Here is a 12,405-nt window from a genome sequence, read left to right on the forward strand (position 1 = left end):
ATAGTTCTCATGTTTAAGATACTTAGGATAAGTCCAGAAAGAGCTTTACTTTACATATGGAGAACTCAGAGTTGAATACATGCATCATATCCTCCTGTAGGGAATACTAGTGATGATGTTCCAGCAAACCAATCTTCAAGATTAAAATAATTTCTCAATAAATGTAGGAACTGCAGGATTTAATGGAAAATTGGTGGAGAGGAGACAAACCACAACTCTATGTAACAGCTCAGTGTTTGTGGATAAGTTCTAATATCGTTTTAAATATCTGAGAATGTCAAGACAACAGTTTTATGACAGTTTCCTGAGACTTTCCAGGAATTATATATAAAATTCAGCATTTCCTCTGAAGGGAACCAGGATCTAAGAAGGAAAATCCATTGCAAGTCCATAAAACCCAGGATATGAAGGCATGGACTTGTTTTTCTCTTGATAACATAATACATAATTGATTGTAGAAAACATACAAAATTCATATATGCAGAAGAACACAAATTCTACTCATTTTCTTACCACCCAAAGATAACCCCTGATATAACTCTGTGGATAGCCTTCTTGGTTTTAAACATGGGAAAGATAAAAAGAGGAAGAGATATTTTATAATCTATGTGAGTCTTTGTTTGTTTTTAAACTCTTGCACTTCTTCTAAGCCTTTTGATGCTACTTCAGTTGGAAGAGGAGGCTGCCAAGGAGAAGTCAGAACAGTGGAACCTGAGCGAAGATATCAGAATCAATTTTTAAAGCCCACGAGGTAAGAAGCTGATGAGGAATCCATCCACAACCAGGTAACAGGACTTTTATTATAATATCTGAAAAGACAATGTTACCATCTGTCTTAGGAGGTGGGAAGTGAACAAAGAATCATGACAGTGTGCTAAAGCAGTACTTCTCAAACAACCAGTGGTGATGGATGAGTTTCAAATTTCCAACCCATCCTGGACTGATGCTTTTGTGAAATATAAAACCACGCATTTGGGTATCACTGTAATTTCAAATTGCTGTAAACTACTCTAAATTTCTGTACTTATTGCAGACTTATAGTAAATGCTTGTAGGTCACCATAGGCCCATGGATCCCATATTGGGTAGGGCTGTACTAAAATACTTGTCTTGTTTCAGGGACAAATTAGTTATCAATAGAGATTAAGACAGTAATATGCTGGTCAATGTTTAACAATTGGTTCTCTGAAGTGGGGATGAGAGGTGAAGCCAGCTGGGCTTCCTGGGTGGAACAGGGACTTGGAGAACTTTTCTGTCTAGCTAAAGGTTTGTAAACGCCCCAATCAGCACTCTGTGTCTAGCGAAAGTTTTGTAAATGTACAATCAGCTCTCTGTAAAAATGGACCAGTCGGCATTCTGTAAAAGGGACCAATCAGTAGGATGTGGGCGGGGCCAAATAAGGGAATAAAAACTGGGCACCTGAGCCAGCAGCAGCAACCCACTCGGGTCCCTTTCCACACTGTGGAAACTTTGTTCTTTCGCTCTTCACAATAAATCTTGCTGCTGCTCACTCTTTGTGTCTGCACTACCTTTATGAGCTGTAACACTCACCACGAGGGTGTGCAGCTTCATTCCTGAAGTCAGCGAGACCACAAACCCACCAGAAGGAAGAAACTCCTGAAACATCTGAACATCTGAAGGAACAAACTCTGGACACACCATCTTTAAGAACTGTAACACTCACCATGAGGGTCCACGGCTTCATTCTTGAAGTCATCAAGACCAAGAACCCACCAGAAGGAACCAATTCCAGACACATTTTGGCAAACATGAAGGGACTATCGACTAATGCTGAGCAGTGAGCACCACTGGACCCCTTTTGCTTGCTATTCTGTCCTATTTTTCCTCAGAATTCGGGGGCTGAATACTGGGCACCTGTCGGCCAGTTAAAAGTGACTAGCACAGCTGCCGGACTAAAGACACGGGTGTCAGGCTTTCTGGGAAAGGGCTAACAATCCCTGACTCTTCGGAGTTGGGAGCATTGGTTTGCCTGGAACCAGCTTCCACTTTTCTTGTACTTCTGGGCTGAGTCAAGGGTCAACAGAGAGGAAAGCCATTCAGCTCCGGGGTCCTGACAGCAAGTCGGTTGACCCTGCAGCCATGAGTGGAACTCTCAAAATCATGTCACCTAAGCGAGACTCGCCGGTCTATCCTATCTATCCTGACACTTGCCTCCTGGGTCCTAACGCCTGTCAGACAAACTTCCTCTTGCCTCTCTTCTCCGAGGCTAGTTCTGCTTCTAAAAACCACTCCCTGTCTCTGGTGCTTTTCTAGTTTCTTCTATAAGAATGATTTCTAGTGTAAACCTCAGGACTCTGTTACCTTCTTTAGGCACCTGGACTCGCTAATCAGAAAAACATAATTTTTGCCCAAAGCCCCATTGGGGCAGGGGACTATCTGGAATTTTAGGATCCCTCCTCAGAGTAGCAGGCCTAACAAAAGCTATTCCTGAAGCTAGGATATGGGGAGCTTCAGAAATGGTATCTTTCCTATTCAGATAAGTGAGGACAAAAGGCATCACTCTTCCAACTCTAGAAGTCCCTTTCCTCCCTCAGTGTATGGCCCTTCACTTCATTTTTGGTGCATAACATCTTTATTAGACAGGCGTAAGGTCCCAATACTAACAGGAGAATGCTTAGGACTCTAACAGGTTTTTGAGAATGCGTCAGTAGGGGCCACTAAATCTGACCTTCCTTAGTCCTCCTTGTGGTCTAGAAGGAAAACTAGTGTTTCTGCTGCTGTGTTGGTGAGTGAAACTATTCCGATCAGCAGGGTCCAGGGACCGTGGTGGGTTCTTGGGTAAGAGGTGTTTCTGCTGCTGCGTTGGTGAGCACAACTATTCTGATCAGCAGGGTCCAGGGACCATTGCGGGTTCCTGGGTAAGAGGTATTTCTGCTGCTGCGTTGGTGAGCACAACTATTCTGATTATCAGGATCCAGGGACCATTGCAGGTTCTTGGGCAGGGGGAGAAACCAAACAAACCAAAACCATGGATGGTTTTTTCTTTCAGATGGGAAACACTTAGGCATCAATAGGCTCACCTTTGAAATGCATCCTAAGCCATTGGGCCCAATTTGACCTGCAAACCCTGAAAAAGAGGTGGCTCATTTTTTCTGCACTACATCCTGGCCCCAATATTCTCTCTCTGATGGGGAAAAATGGCCACCTGAGGGAAGTATAAATTACAATACTATCCCGCAGCTTGATCTTTTCTGTAAGATGGAAGGCAAATGGAGTGAAATACCTTATGTCCAAGCCTTCTTTTCATTGAAGGAGAATCCACAACTATGCAAAGCTTGCAATTTATACCCCACAGGAGGACCTCTCAGCTTATTCTACCCTCCCTATAGCTCCCCTTCCTATTAATGATAAGCCTCCTCTAATCTCCCCAGCCCAGAAGGAAATAAGCAAAGAAATCTCCAAAGGATCACAAAACCCCCTGGGCTATCAGTTATGTCCCCTTCAAGCTGTAGGGGGAGGGTAATTTGGCCCAACCCAGGTACATGTTCCCTTCTCCCTCTTTGATATAAAGCAGATCAAGGCAGACCTGGGGAAGTTTTCAGACGATCCTGATAGGTACATAGAGATGTCCTACAGGGTCTAGGGCAAACCTTCTATCTCACTTGGAGAGATGTCATGCTATTGTTAGATCAAACCCTGGTCTTTAATGAAAAGAATGTGGCTTTAGCTGTAGCCCGAGAATTTGGGGATACCTGGTATCTTAGTCAAGTAAATGATAGAATGACAGCCAAAGAAAGGGATAAATTCCCTACCGGTCAGCAAGCCATCCCCAGTATGGATCCCCATTGGGACCTCAACTCAGATCATGGGGACTGGAGTCATAAACATCTGTTGACCTGTGTTCTAGAATGACTAAGGAGAATTAGGAAAAAGCCCATGAATTATTCAATGATGTCCACCATAACTTAGGGAAAGGAAGATCCATCTGCCTTCCTCGATCGGCTATAGGAGACCTGAAGAAAATATACTCCCCTGTCACCTGACTCACTCGAGGGTCAATTGATTCTAAAAGATAAGTTTATTGAATCAATATCATGAAAATGACCATACTGCCCAAGGTAATTTATAGATTCAATGCCATTCCCATCAAGCTACCAATGACTTTCTTCACAGAATTGGAAAAAACTACTTTAAAGTTCATATGGAACCAAAAAAAGAGCCCATATTGCCAAGATAATCCTAAGCCAAAAGAATAAAGCTGGAGGCATCATGCTACCTACTTCAAACTATACTACAAGGCTACAGTAACCAAAACAACATGGTACTGGTACCAAAACAGAGATATAGACCAATGGGACAGAACAGAGCCCTCAGAAATAATACCACACATGTACAACCATCTGATCTTTGACAAACCTGACAAAAACAAGAAATGGGGAAAGGATCCCCTATTTAATAAATGGTGCTGGGAAAACCGGCTAGCCATATGTAGAAAACTGAAACTGGATACCTTCCTTACACCTTATACAAAAATTAATTCAAGACTTAAATGTTAGACCTAAAACTATAAAAACTCTAGAATAAAAACTAGGCAACACCATTCAGGACATAGGCATGGGCAAGGACTTCATGTCTAAAACACCAAAAGCAATGGCAACAAAAGCCAAAATTGACAAATGGGATCTAATTAAACTAAAGAAATTCTGCACAGCAAAAGAAACTACCATCAGAGTGAACAGGCAACCTGCAGAATGGGAGAAAATTTTTACAATCTACCCATCTGACAAAGGGCTAATATCCAGAATTTACAAAGAACTTAAACAAATTTACAAGAAAAAATCAAACAATCCCATCAAAAAGTGGGTAAAGGATATGAACAGACACATCTCAAAAGAAGACATTTATGCAGCCAACAGACACATGAAAAAATGCTCATCATCACTGGCCATCAGAGAAATGCAAATCAAAACCACAATGAGATACCATCTCACACCAGTTAGAATGGCAATCATTAAAAAGTCAGGAAACAACAGGTGCTGGAGAGGATGTGGAGAAATAGGAACACTTTTATGCTGTTGGTGGTACTGGAAACTAGTTCAACCATGGTGGAAGACAGTGTGGTGATTCCTCAAGGATCTAGAACTAGAAATACCATTTGACCAGCCTTCCCATTACTGGGTATATACCCAAAGGATTATAAATCATGCTGCTATAAAGGCACATGCACACATATGTTTATTGCTGCACTATTCACAATACTAAAGACTTAGAACCAACCCAAATGTCCATCAGCAATAGACTGGATTAAGAAAATGTGGCACATATACACCATGGAATACTATGCAGCCATAAAAAAGAATGAGTTCATGTCCTTTGCAGGGGCATGGATGAAGCTGGAAACCATCATTCTGAGCTAACTATCACCAGAACAGAAAACCAAACACTGCATGTTCTCACTCATAGGTGGGAATTGAACAATGAAAACACTCGGACATGGGATGGGGAACATTATACACCAGAGCCTGTTGTGGGGTGGGGGGAGGGGGGAGGGATAGCATTAGGAGATATACTTAACGTAAATGATGAGTTAATGGGTACAGCACACCAACATGGCACATGTATACATATGTAACAAACCTTCATGTTGTGCACATGTACCCTAGAACTTAAAGTATAATAATAATAATAATAATAATAATAATAAGATACATTTATTGCCCAATCAGAAGAAAGCTCCGAAGGTGAGCCCTGGGCCCTGAACAAAATCTGGAGGCATTATTAAACCTGGCAACCTCAGTGTTCTATAACAGGGACCAAGAGGAACAGGCCCAAAAGGAAAAGCGAGATCAGAGAAAGGCTGCAGCCTTAGTCATGGCCCTCAGACAAACACACCTTGGTGGTTCAGAGAGGACAGAAAATGGAGTAGGCCAATCACCTGGCAGGGCTTGTTATCAGTGTGGTTTACAAGGACACTTTAAAAAAGATTGTCCATTAAGAAACAAGCCACCCCCTCATCCATGTCCACTATGCCAAGGCACTCCCTGGAAGGCACACTGCCCCTGAGGCCAAAGGTTCTCTGTGCCAGAAGCCCCCAACCAGATGATCCAACAACAGAACTGAGGGTGCCTGGGGCAAGCGCCAGCTCATGTCATCACCCTCACTGATCCCTGGGTGCATTTAACCATTGAGGGCCAGGAAATTGACTTCCTCCTGGACACTGGCATGGTTTTCTCAGTGTTAATCTCCTGTCCCAGACAGCTGTCCTCAAGGTCCGTTACCATCCGAGGAATCCTGGGACAGCCTGTAACCAGATATTTCTCCCACCACCTCAGTTGTGATTGGGAGACTTTGCTACAGATATCAAGGTGGCAGGAGTGGAATCTTGGATTCACCACACCTGAGTTAAATTTTGGATACCCCCTGACGAACCTGTGGGACTGTCAGCTCAGGAGTCCCAAGATTAACCAGACCAGCCTCGATACACCTGCGAACCATTGGAGGACTTGCATCTCCTATTTTGGAAGGAAACATCCCAGACTAAAAAGGCTCCTACCACGATCCTGAGGAAAAACTCCTTCCTCCTTAAAAAAGATAAGTGAAAACCTACATAATCTTTATCTTTAACACCTCTCCTTGCCTCTTTCATGGAATCCTTTTACTATTTCATCATATTATTAAGCAGCATATTAACCATACTCTTTGTGATAGGACTATATACTGTAGCTCCTGCCGGGATGAAAATCCTAATCACATCAGCCTTCTATCTATCTTCTTTCCTTCTGATAGAAATTTACTCCTACCTTTAAGTCAGACTGGATAAAATGATCTTGTCTTCCAGAGTTCCCTCTTTACCTTCCTATTTACTCTTTGCCTATCTATCCCTCTTACTTCCTTGGATACCTTATACAATCACCCCTCCCCTTCCACTAGATCTCTATTACCTCTGCAAGACTCTCAACTTAACCAACTCTCTGTGAAAGCAGTCCAATCCTTCCCTGGCAAATGACTGTTGACTTTGTATCTCTCTATCAACCTCTGCTTATGTTGCCACTCCCATTCCAGCAAAAAATTGGGTCTTTACCAAATTAACCTATGACCCTTGTTATGAAGGAAAAGACCCTTTCTGACTTCTAAATATGCAATCATTAGCTGACTTCCCCATCTCTGATAGGACCAAGAATACCCTAACAGGACGTACAATCCAACTTTTACATTCTTACATTTCCAACTTCACCTATTACACAAGCAATGAAAAGCCCATATACGGCCCTGTAACTATGAATACCATCTTAACTTTCCAAGCCCCTTTATGCATCCAATGCAACCTGTTATCAGGCCTGCCTCTGGGGCACCTACTACCCCATCAGTGTAATTACACCCTACAGCTTCAAGCACCAACTGATCATAGTAACTTCCAAGTCACCCAAACAGCTTCATTCAGATGGCTTATCCGCTTCTCAGGGCCCCCAAAAATCATCACCTCCTTCCTGCTTAACAGTCAGGTTTTGTAATGGCAAACATACATCCTACATGACCATTCACCCCTGGACTCCCTGCAGCAGTGCCCCGACCACTAGTGAATGCCTTCTCATCCCCTTTTTCAATCACTCTCTTGAATGGTTCCTAGTAGATACAAAACGATTTTTTCTCCAGTGGGAGAATAGAACACAGGGAGCCACTCAGTTTGCTCCCAACACCCACTTCCAGTCACTCACCAGAGCTACCTTGGCAAGTACTCTAGGAGTGTGAGAAAATCAAAACAACAAACTCACACACCTTTTTTTAACACACACAATCAGTTCTCTCTACCCAGCCAAGGTATATTCTTCTTACATGGAACATTGACCTATGTCTGTCTCCCCACTAACTGAACAGGCACTTGCACCTTAGTCTTTCTAAGTCCCAACATTAACATTGTCCCAGGAAATCAGACGCTATCACTACTGCTCAAAGCTCAAGTCCATCAGTGCAGAGCCATACAACTAATACCTCTACTTATAGGGTTAGGAATGGCTGCTGCTATAAGAACTGGAATAGCCAGTTTATCTACTTCATTATCCTACTACCACATGCTCTCAAAGGATTTCTTAGACAGTTTACAAGAAATAACGAAATCTATTCTTACTCTACAATCCCAAATAGACTCTTTGGCAGCAGTGACTCTCCAAAACTGCTGAGGCCTAGACCTCCTCACTGCTGAGGAAGGAGGACTCTGCACCTTCCTAGGGAAAGAGTGTTGTTTTTACACTAACCAGACAGGGATAGTATGAGATGCCTCCCAGCATTTACAGGAAAAGTCTTCCGAAATCAGACAAGGCCTTTCAAACTCTTATACCAACCTCTGGAGTTGGGCAACATGGCTTCTCCCCTTTCTAGGTCCTGGGGCAGCCATCTTGCTGTTACTCACCTTCAGACCCTGTATTTTTAATCTCCTTGTCAAATTGTTTCCTCTAGAATTGAGGTCATCAGGCTAAATGGAGCCCCCAGTGAGCTCAACTAACAACTTCTATCAAGGATCCCTGGACTGACCCACTGGCCCTTTCACTGTCCTAAAGAATTCCTCTCTGGAGGACATTACAACTTCAGGGCCCCTTCCTCACCCCTATCCAGCAGGAAGTAGCTAGAGTGGTCATCACCCAATTCCCAACAGCAGTTGGGGTGTCCTGTTTAGAGGGAGGATTGAGAGGTGAAGCCAGCTGGACTTCCTGGGCCGAGTGGGGACTTGGAGAACTTTTCTGTCTAGTTTAAGGTTTATAAACACACCAATCAGCACTCTGTAAAAATGCACCAATCAGTGCTCTGTGTCTAGCTAAAGGCTTGTAAATGCACCAATCAGCACTCTGTAAAAATGGACCAATCAGCATTCTGTAAAATGGACCAATCAGTGCTCTATAAAATGGACCAATCAGCAGGACGTGGGTGGGGCCAAATAAGGGAATAAAAGCTGGCCACCCAAGCCAGCAGTGGCAACCCGCTTGGGTCCCTTTCCACTCTGTGGAAGCTTTGTTCTTTCGCTCTTCACAATAAATCTTGCTGCTGCTCACTCTTTGTGTCCACACTACCTTTATGAGCTATAACACTCACCATGAGGGTCTGTGCTTCATTCCTGAAGTCAGCGAGACCACGAACCCACTGGAAGGAAGAAACTCCAGACACATCTGAACATCTGAAGGAAGAAACTCCAGACACACCATCTTTAAGAACTGTAACACCACGAGTGTCCGTGGCTTCATTCTTGAAGTCAGCGAGACCAAGAACTCATGGGAAGGAACCAATTCCAGACACAGGGATAGCACTAGACAATTTCTATACTGTAAATATTCTCCTGCTATGACAGAATTCCAGCTACTAAGAAACACAGAATACAATGAATGCTGAGTAAGATGTGCACAAGTTGTCTATAGCGCACTATTGTATTAAGAAACCTACAAATGGGTCTTAAGTTAATGGCAACTATCATAAGAACAAAAATGGAATATCTAACCTTTAAACCAGCAAACGAAAACTCAAATGGAAACTCACCTTATCCAATGGAAAGGAGAAAAGAAAATAAAAGAAACATCCTTTTCTTGATTAGAGTATTTCTCAAATGCAACCTACCCCACTAATGCAGAAGCCAGATCTCACTTTTCCAGCTTTCTTAGCAGGGTAGGTGCAGGCATGTGACAAAAGGTCAGCCAGTCAATCAGACGGCTTCCCTCAGGATTTCTATTCGGGAGAAGGCATCCTGAGGAAGCTTCATTTGAGCTGAGGTGATGAGGATAATCAAGTCTTGGCAAGTAGCAGTAAGGGGATACTCAAGACTGTTTGGCGAGAGCTATAGAGTATGGGTGAGTAGTGGTTGCACTGGAGGAGTCCCCAAGGGTGGCATTTGAGGACTGACACCCTAACCCATTGGGAGAGTCTATGAGATTCCTAATATCCTTAACAAATTCTCTTTTCTGCTTAAGCTACTTAAACAAGTGTGAACCCTAAAGAGTAAATCCTTCCAATGGATCCCCAAGTGGCTAACTGGGCCTAAATTTTAAATAGAACCAAGCAGTCATTTGCTGACTAGAAGTCAAACACATACTCTGTCACGAAAACCAACACCTCTATTTAACTGTGGGACTTTCAGAGCTCATCTGAACCAACTAATCAGAGCTCAACTGAAGCAACCAATCAGGTCTCAGCTATATCAACCAATCAGGACTCAGCTATATTGACCAATCAGAACTAAGTTAGCTTGACTTCTTCAAATACATAAAACAGACTTGATTGGGAACCTGAGTGGGAACTTTCACTATAAAACGCCGATCCTCTCTTTGTTCTCTGAAATGCATCTTCATTTTAAACAGTTTGCTCCCTGGTTTGCAAACTGTTCACTGATACAAAGTTTCTTTCCTCCAGATTCCTTTTCTGAGAACTTCTGTTCATAGCTATTAACCATAGATTCCTTTGTTTGTAATTAAGAACAATGATTGATACAACACCTGCACCTCATTTAAAAAATAACATCTTTATTGAGATATGATTCATATAGCACACAACTGACCTAATTAAAATATACAAATCAATTGTTGTTAGTATAGTCACAAAATTGTGCAACCATCACCCCAATCAATTTTGCAATTTCATCATCCCTAAAAGAACCTCCATATCCATTAACAGTTACTCTATATTTTCCCCCCAACGTCTGGCACCCCATTCCAACCCCAGCCGTAGGTAACCACTAAACTACTTTCTGTGTCTATTTGTCTATTCTTGGTATTTCATATAGATAGAATAATAGAGTCTTTTGTGACTGGATTCTTTCACTTAACCTCAAGTTTTCAAGTTTCATCCATTTTGTAGTATGTATCATATTTCATTTCTTTTTATTGCTGAAAAATATTCCATTGTATGAATATTCCTCATTTCATTATCCATTCTTCAGTTGAGCATTTGGGTTGTTTTACTATTGTGAATAATGTTGCTATAAACATTTGTGTACAAAGTGGGTTTTTTTGTGGACATATGTTTTCATTTATCTTGGATATACACCTAGGAGTAGAATTGATGGATTATGCAATAACTCTATGTTTAACCTTTTGAGCAAAAGGTAGACTGTTTTTCAAAGTGGCTGCACCTGTAGTCCCAGCTACTTGGGAGGGTGAGACAGGAGAATTGCTTGAGTAGTCCCCAAGGAATTTGAGGCTGCAGTGAGCTGTGATTGTGCCCCTGCATTGCAACCTGGGTGAGAGTGAGACCCTGCCTCTGAAAAACAAGCAAACAGAAACAAAAAAACAAAAAATTCCTCTTGTTATGAATAATAGTATTTTTCCTATAAGGAAGCAGATATCAACTGTGTGAGCCAGAATATTCTAATAATAAAGCTGAAATGAACTATTTTATCAGATGGGGAGCTTCTAATCACTACAAATATCAAGATTAGGCAATTGGACTGACCATCTGTGAGGATGTTATTCTCTCATTTACCCATCCATCCATTCATTCATTCTTTGCTCCAAGAAAACATTTAAGAGTCTTATAGGAATTCATAATATACCAGAAGAGAACACAAATTGGAAGAAGCAAGAAAGAGAAAAAAATCTTTCAGGTTAGAGATGTAAAATGAAGTCAGGAGTTAAGCAAACAGAAAAGAGCCTGTCTTACCAGCTAGGTGTAACACCTAGTTGAGTTTTGAGTTTTCCAGCAGTCAAATTTGGCTTTGAGTTTTTCAGCAGTCAAGGCCAAGAGGGAAACTTGCTCAGGTATGCAATTTACAGTGTCCATTAGGCACAATTCTTCTTGATTCTAGGACCATAAAGAAATGTCTCCTGATCCCAGTCCTACGAAAGTCACTGCTTTATGTTAAGGTATTTCTGTTTTTTGGTTCCCCCTTGGGCTCTTAGTCATTTTGCTAACTACCTTCTCTCTCACATTGGTTGTTGGAACTTGGGAAGGTTGGAGGCTCTGAAGTTGAGAGCTATTGCCCCACACATGAAAATAATAAAAATGCCACCCTTCTTGAGTCCTACTGCTTAAGTCCTCCTTGAATTGATTCTTTCAATGATGCATTGTGAATAATAACCACAACTGCCATCTATTGAGTAGTCAGGCACTTTTCCATCTTGATCTCTTCTTCACAACTAAACCAGATAGCATTTTGCTATTTTATAAATGAGCAAACAGACACAGGGTAAATGATCCGTTAATACAAAAAATTAGCCAGGCATGGTGGTGTACACCTGTAGTCCCAGCTACTTGGGAGGCTGAGATGGGAGAATCACTTGAACCTAGAGGTTGCCATAAGCCGAGATTGCCCCACTGCACTCCAGCCTGGGTGACAGAGGGAAACATTGTCTCTAAATAAATAAATAAGAAATTACAGAACTGGTAAGCAACAGAGCCAGGATTCAAATCCAGGTCTGCCAGCCTCCTTAGCCTGTCTTCTTTCAATACAATCCCATTGCTGTTTCTAACT

The sequence above is a fragment of the Chlorocebus sabaeus genome, chromosome 11 (genome assembly GCF_047675955.1).
Source record: "Chlorocebus sabaeus isolate Y175 chromosome 11, mChlSab1.0.hap1, whole genome shotgun sequence".
In the NCBI taxonomy this organism is placed as follows: domain Eukaryota; kingdom Metazoa; phylum Chordata; class Mammalia; order Primates; family Cercopithecidae; genus Chlorocebus; species Chlorocebus sabaeus.